Source organism: Anastrepha ludens, chromosome 4 (assembly GCF_028408465.1).
Source record: "Anastrepha ludens isolate Willacy chromosome 4, idAnaLude1.1, whole genome shotgun sequence".
Classification (NCBI taxonomy): domain Eukaryota; kingdom Metazoa; phylum Arthropoda; class Insecta; order Diptera; family Tephritidae; genus Anastrepha; species Anastrepha ludens.
In genome coordinates this window covers 67,652,942-67,658,941 of record NC_071500.1, presented here as the reverse complement: position 1 = coordinate 67,658,941, position 6,000 = coordinate 67,652,942, and the positions used below count along the sequence as shown (strand labels likewise).

The following is a 6,000-nucleotide window of genomic DNA, read 5'->3' as shown; positions in this document are numbered from 1 at the left end:
TTCATGAGTTGGTCATAATTCAATTCCAAATTTGTAATTTTTATTCTGAGATCTTCAACATTTTTTTTATCAGTAATCGTAGTAGATGGTATGAATTTTTAGTCAAAATCATGCAAGAAAATAGTTATTCACATACATATGTATGTAAATTAACCTTAATTGTATTTAGTTGATATTTAATAATGTAGAACTGGTTTATTTAATTCCTGCCGTTAACCAAACTGCTTCGTTAAAGATCGAGAATAATTCTGAATCGAATACTAATTCTTAAAAACTAGTCTAGCGCTATTGCCGTTAGCCCCTATCGGTAGTTCTATTATAGTATTTTGGCACCGCTGCTGATGCTATCGCTTCTGCTGCTATTACTATCCGATTTTTATTGTGGGTGTTTTTGTTATTGCTATTGCTAAAACTGCTACCGTCTTGTCATAGTAAACATATTTGTTATTTTTGCTCAACTTCTGCAATGCAATTAGTCGCATCAATGTATACTTTGGGCATAGAATTTCATATAACAATGAATACTATTAATAAACCTCGAAAACCGCAGTACTTTGTAGAGCCAGTGTTATTCTTACGTTGTCATTTCTTAATCTTATTTCAATCAAAAAGCATAGAAAAGGAGAAAGACTATGTTTTTAATATAGACTCATATTTGAGATTAACATAAGATAGTAGGAACATTTTTTTGTAGATCTTCCACTGTAGCGCTGCCTACATGCGCACTAGCATTGCAATCCTTAAATCTAAAAAGTTTGTGCAAAGTTTATTTTTACTTTTTAATTTTATTTTAAGTTGACTTCTAGTAACTAGTCGCAACAAAGAAAAATAGTATTACCTAACGAGCAATTTGTTTTGAATTTATAATATGAGGTGCATTCAACACTCAAGGTGTGGTTCTGTTAAGTTCATTACGTCTTTTTGTTTTCTGGGTTTCAATCTTCTTCACCAATTAGTTGGAATAACATGAATAGAGATCTCAATATTCACGTGGTTTTTTAAATCTTTCATGGTGGGCTTTTGCTGGCTTTTTTATTGTGTCTGCTACCGAGTCAATATTTAGGCCACGCTCGACATCGGAGCTACTTATAAACCAAGGAGCACCTATTGTACATTTAATAATTTTATTCTGGAACCTTTGTATAGGTTGAATGGTACTTTAGCTGGATCAGCCAAAATACCTATGCGCCGTAGAACCATATAGGCTTCAAAATCTGTTTATATATAATTATTTTATTATTGGTGGATAGTGCTGATTGTTTTCCCATAAGCCAATACATATTTCGATACTTTAATTTCATTTCTTTTTCCTCTTTCATCTTACATAATTTGGCGTCTACATTCATCCCCAGGTATATTGCAGTATTTGAGTAGGGAACTTGGGTACCATTTATATGTGTTGAAACATAATTGATTTTGTTCTGGGTGAAGTTTATATGCGCAGACTTTCTTTCGGTTAATTTAAGATACCATTTATTAGTCCAATCATATATTTCCTTTATGGCTAATTATAATTGTGATATTGATGAATTTTCCGTGCTTCCTATCGAAAGAATAACTGAATCGCCATCAAAAGTAGCTGTTACGCAGTTTGGATTGCATAGCAGATCACATCTAAAGAGCAAATATAATAAAGGGCCTAGTACACTTCCTTGGGGAACCCCTGTTTCGACTTGCTTGAGGCATGAATATGAATCTTCTTTTTTTACTCTGAAGTGGTGGCCGGATACATACGAAAATATATACATATATAGATGCTAACGCAGCTTTTAATGGTGGTCGCTTAGAGCTTATAATCCAGATATATTTAAATAAAATATTCTATTGATAGGCTTCTTGGGTTAATTTGTATATTGTATTTATAAAATTTAGCTTTTTTTTAGCTTTAGAGGCTTGACAAAATTCAAAGTTTTTAAACAAATCAAGCATTGCGGCTGATTGACGCTATTTACAATAAAAAAAAATATTTCTCCTTCTAAAACTTTCAGAAAAACTGCATGCACATAATGTTTTGCCCACTGTTCAAAACAATCACACGATGCCAATATTTATGTTTGGCCACTGAAACCAAACTGAATGATTTTCTCGCTCTGTTCGTTATGCTCCCGTTGTACATGAAAGCATGGTTACGCTCTTTATTAAACACCTGCTCACTCTCGCCTGATCGCTGCACATGAGCAACTGCAAATCTTCTACTCTTCGGTACGATTTCAAAAAACATCGTCGCGTCTGGTGCCATGTTGGTCTGACCAAGCAGCGAGTAGCTTCCATAACCATTGCCCAGCGCTGGAATTGTGCGCTTCTTGAAATCAGTTTGATTTCAACGCGCTCAAACGATTGTAGTGATTGGGATTTTCTTCGTTTGAATGTACGAGTTACAAAAAAAATATATATATAACATAATTGCAAATAAAGGCTTTTGCGCTTCGATTTGAAAGAGCTTGTACATTTGCCTGTGAACTAAAAGTACTATTGATACGTAGACCCTTTTGATAGCAAATACAAAAACAAAACAACAGAGAGGATATATCTTTGATTCTCAGTGAACGCAAAGACGCAGCATCTCTATAGAAGTGGAATTTGCTGAGCGGCAAATATCCTTATTGGAGAGTGGTTTATCCTTACAGCTGAATAGGAGAAGAGTACAAGTGAGCTTCTGAAATACATACATAGTTAATAAAAAGTAAACGTGTGTGTGTGGGCGTTGTTGACTGAATACAAGAAGCCTACAAAACAAAACAAAAACAACTACAAACTCTAGCACCCCCACTTGTGATGATTTGATATTATATTGAATGTGATTGTACTACTATGAGTTTTATTGTAAGTGCGCGCGCATAATAAAACACAAATAATATACAAAGAGAGTGAAGTGAGCATAATTTTACCTACCAAATTCATTTGCTAACAAAAATCCACCAGAAGTGCAAGAGTGAAATTATTTGTACCCATATTCACCACAATTGATATTTTTCCAATATTTAGTAATCAAATAACGCCTGAGAAAGCATTGCCAGTGGCATTCTTGAGCCGACATCACATTCTATGTAATTGTGCATGCTGCACAGTTCTCTTTTTTATTTATACCGTTGCCAGATATTTTACGAGATTTCTCAGCACACGGCAGGTAAGACAACAAATCAACAGAAACCGCTCGGACTCAAGCTATGCGATATGCTTACTTGCATCTGTATGTATGAGAGTATTGAATAAAAACACACACTCCTGTTACCATACCCACATCGGATTTCATTTACACACCTATCTATCTACATATGATACTCCATCAATGCTTATTCACCACCAAGGATACAGTTCCCCGTTTCTCCAAATTAGTATAGAGTTACTAACTCAACTGTTGTAACCTGAAATATGATTATGTTTGTTTTATAATATGATCATACATACAACTTTATACATTCATATGTATGTACCTACACACATACAAACATATGCGTGTAAATTAAAAATACTTGCATTTGTCCATTTGTAACATATAAAGTGCAAATATGCATGTGTGGGTGTGAAATCGATTTTTCAAATAATCTATTGATGCTTTATCCTTATAAGTACGAACGTCTGATAATATTTCGTGCAAATTTATATTTCTTTGACGTAACATTTATTATTAAATCGTTTTAACAAAGTTCTGGTTTTTTATTCTTATTGTATTTTACCACTTTTTAGCCTGTAAATTGAGCTTTAAAGCTGCGTATCTTCATTTAGGCGAGATATTGCTTTCTTACCTCTGCAGCCATACAAAACATGATATTTTGCTAGTTGTAAGCACAAGTACAGTTAAATAAATAATAAACTCAAGGATTGCTGTCCTAAAGCAAAATGAAAGGAAGGGGCGCAGTCCGGGGATAGTTTTTAATCTGATGACGAGCCAAGATAGGCAAAAGTTTGTTAAGCGACGACTTCTAAAACTGTTCAGCTACATAGAAAATTCATTAGTTCGTAATTTGTTTTACGTAGTTTAAAAAAATGGGAAAAAGAAATCAAAAATGTCGTCATACTCGAAAGGAATCTTTAAAGTAAACTTCCGCCAGAAGAAATTGGCTAGACTCTGTGGGCAGTTTAATTATAAATATTATTCCTTGCATTTTTCTACGACTAATAAGCGTGTGGAGTTCTCAAACTCCCATCGGACTCGTCCCCGTTCGGCAGATTGGAGAAACCTCTTAGATGGACGGCTGTAAATAGCGCCTACTTGTATCAAGCGGCTAATTCTCGAACTGCTTCGGCTCCCACCAACCAAATCTAGATAAACGGCCATAAAAATATTCTTTACACAGATGAGAAAATTTTTACTGCTGAAGAAGTTTTTAATGAGCAAAATGACGAAATCTTTGCTAAAACTTCTAAAGACGCAAAAAATGTTGCTCCAAGGGCTTAGCATAACGACCAGCCTCCGTAATGGTTTGGTGAGGAGTGTCGTCTAAAGCCGTTGAAAAATTAAATTTGAAAAGGTTGATCCAAGAAGCACCAGGAGATTTGGTGGCTCCTAAAACACTTAGGCTAAAAAGCCCATTGTATTTAAAGCTCTGGAAAGAGGGTAGATAGTCAAGGAGGGAAGGAGAAAAGTATCAGAGAAAGAGATAGGAAGTAATAGAGACAGAGATAGAGATAGTTAGTCCTGTGAGAATTTTCCAGATTCTTTGGCAAATCTGTAAATATCTTCCAGTTTTAGAGAACGAATATTACTCATTCTCATGACATCGGAACCCAAAACAAAGCCGTGCTCTAGCAAAGGCAGCACACTCACAGAGAAAGTGCTCAGTGCTAACCGCCTCCTCCAAGCAAGACGGGCTCACTGGGTCCTCAATGATTCCAATGGTGGTCATATGCTGACCCCATGGATTGTGTCCTGTAATGATACCGACCATCAACCGAATGACCTTCAAAACACTTTGCAGTTTTGCAGCGTTCTAGACCGGACCATCGCTCTTTAAGTAGATTGCCTACATAATCGCTGATCCAATTCATGATTCCTGCGAAACTGATTCCGATTATTGGCTCTGTCCCGTGTGGGGGCACCGCTGATCTACGGTTGGCCAATTCGTCGGCAATTTCGTTTCCTTGAACACCGGAGTGTCCCGGAAAAGCCGTTACTTCTCTTCATTTCAGACAAAGAGGGGCTAAGATTGAGGCAAAAATGTACCAGGAGGAAGTGTTAGAAGGCGTGTTGCAACAGTTGAGCAGTACTCTCTTCAATGGAGAGCATTGGATCTTCCAGCCAGAACTCCCATTCGGCGGACGCCTGCAATGAGCGGATTAACAATGCAAATAAGTCAGGTTGCACTAAAGGTTTTATCGTTATTTGAGGTTAAATCCTCTTTTTTTTTAGAGTGCAAGGAGAGGCTAAACTATTTATGACCGCACAACTCGATTTAGGTTATATTGATTCCAGGTCACCCGGAAACGAGGCATAGTGTCAAGCAAGATGGATTAGCTGGATAGACTGCAGCCACAAAACCAATAGAATATGTTACAGGGATCAAATTGACAGCACACTGTGGGACTACGTTACGGCGACCCTCTTTACCACCTGGACAAAGGAGATCAAACTGCCTCTCGAGGTAAAAGTCGATGGCATACCAATTCCGACAGTAAACATTCTTAAAATGTTACCTTCGACAGTTTGCTTTCCTTCTCTGCGCACGCTACCGCTATTGCCACTCAAGTCCAAAATCAAAACAAGGTCCTCAAATCGCTTGCCGGCAGCACTTGGGGCAAAGAAAAAGAATTGTTGCTATCGACATTTAAGGCAATAGGCCGGCCGGTTCTTAACTATGCTGCGCCTGTCTGGTCGCCCGGAACCAGGGACACGCAGTGGATAAAGCTACATACATGCCAAAACACTGCCATTCGGACAGCGACGGGTTGCCTCCTGATGTCCCCCCTTCAAAACCTTCACAATGAGACACAGACGGTCCCTGTAATGGAGCACAACAAACTGCTCAGCAGCAGTTCCTGTTAGGGCGCTACCGCAGGTTT

General features: G+C 37.5%; 1 protein-coding gene across 2 annotated transcripts in view; it reads left to right on the top strand.

Moving 5' to 3' along the window:
* Nucleotides 1-2,261: 2,261 nt before the first annotated feature.
* Nucleotides 2,262-6,000, top strand: part of LOC128859672 (uncharacterized) — a 185,992-nt gene continuing 182,253 nt past the window's right edge. Inside the window, exon 1 of one of the 2 annotated variants that reach the window (XM_054096672.1) lies at nucleotides 2,262-2,648. The gene's annotated coding sequence lies outside the window, so the exon portion shown is untranslated. Of the gene's footprint in view, nucleotides 3,128-6,000 lie in introns of both variants that reach the window. The other variant, XM_054096671.1, reaches the window with a different exon arrangement.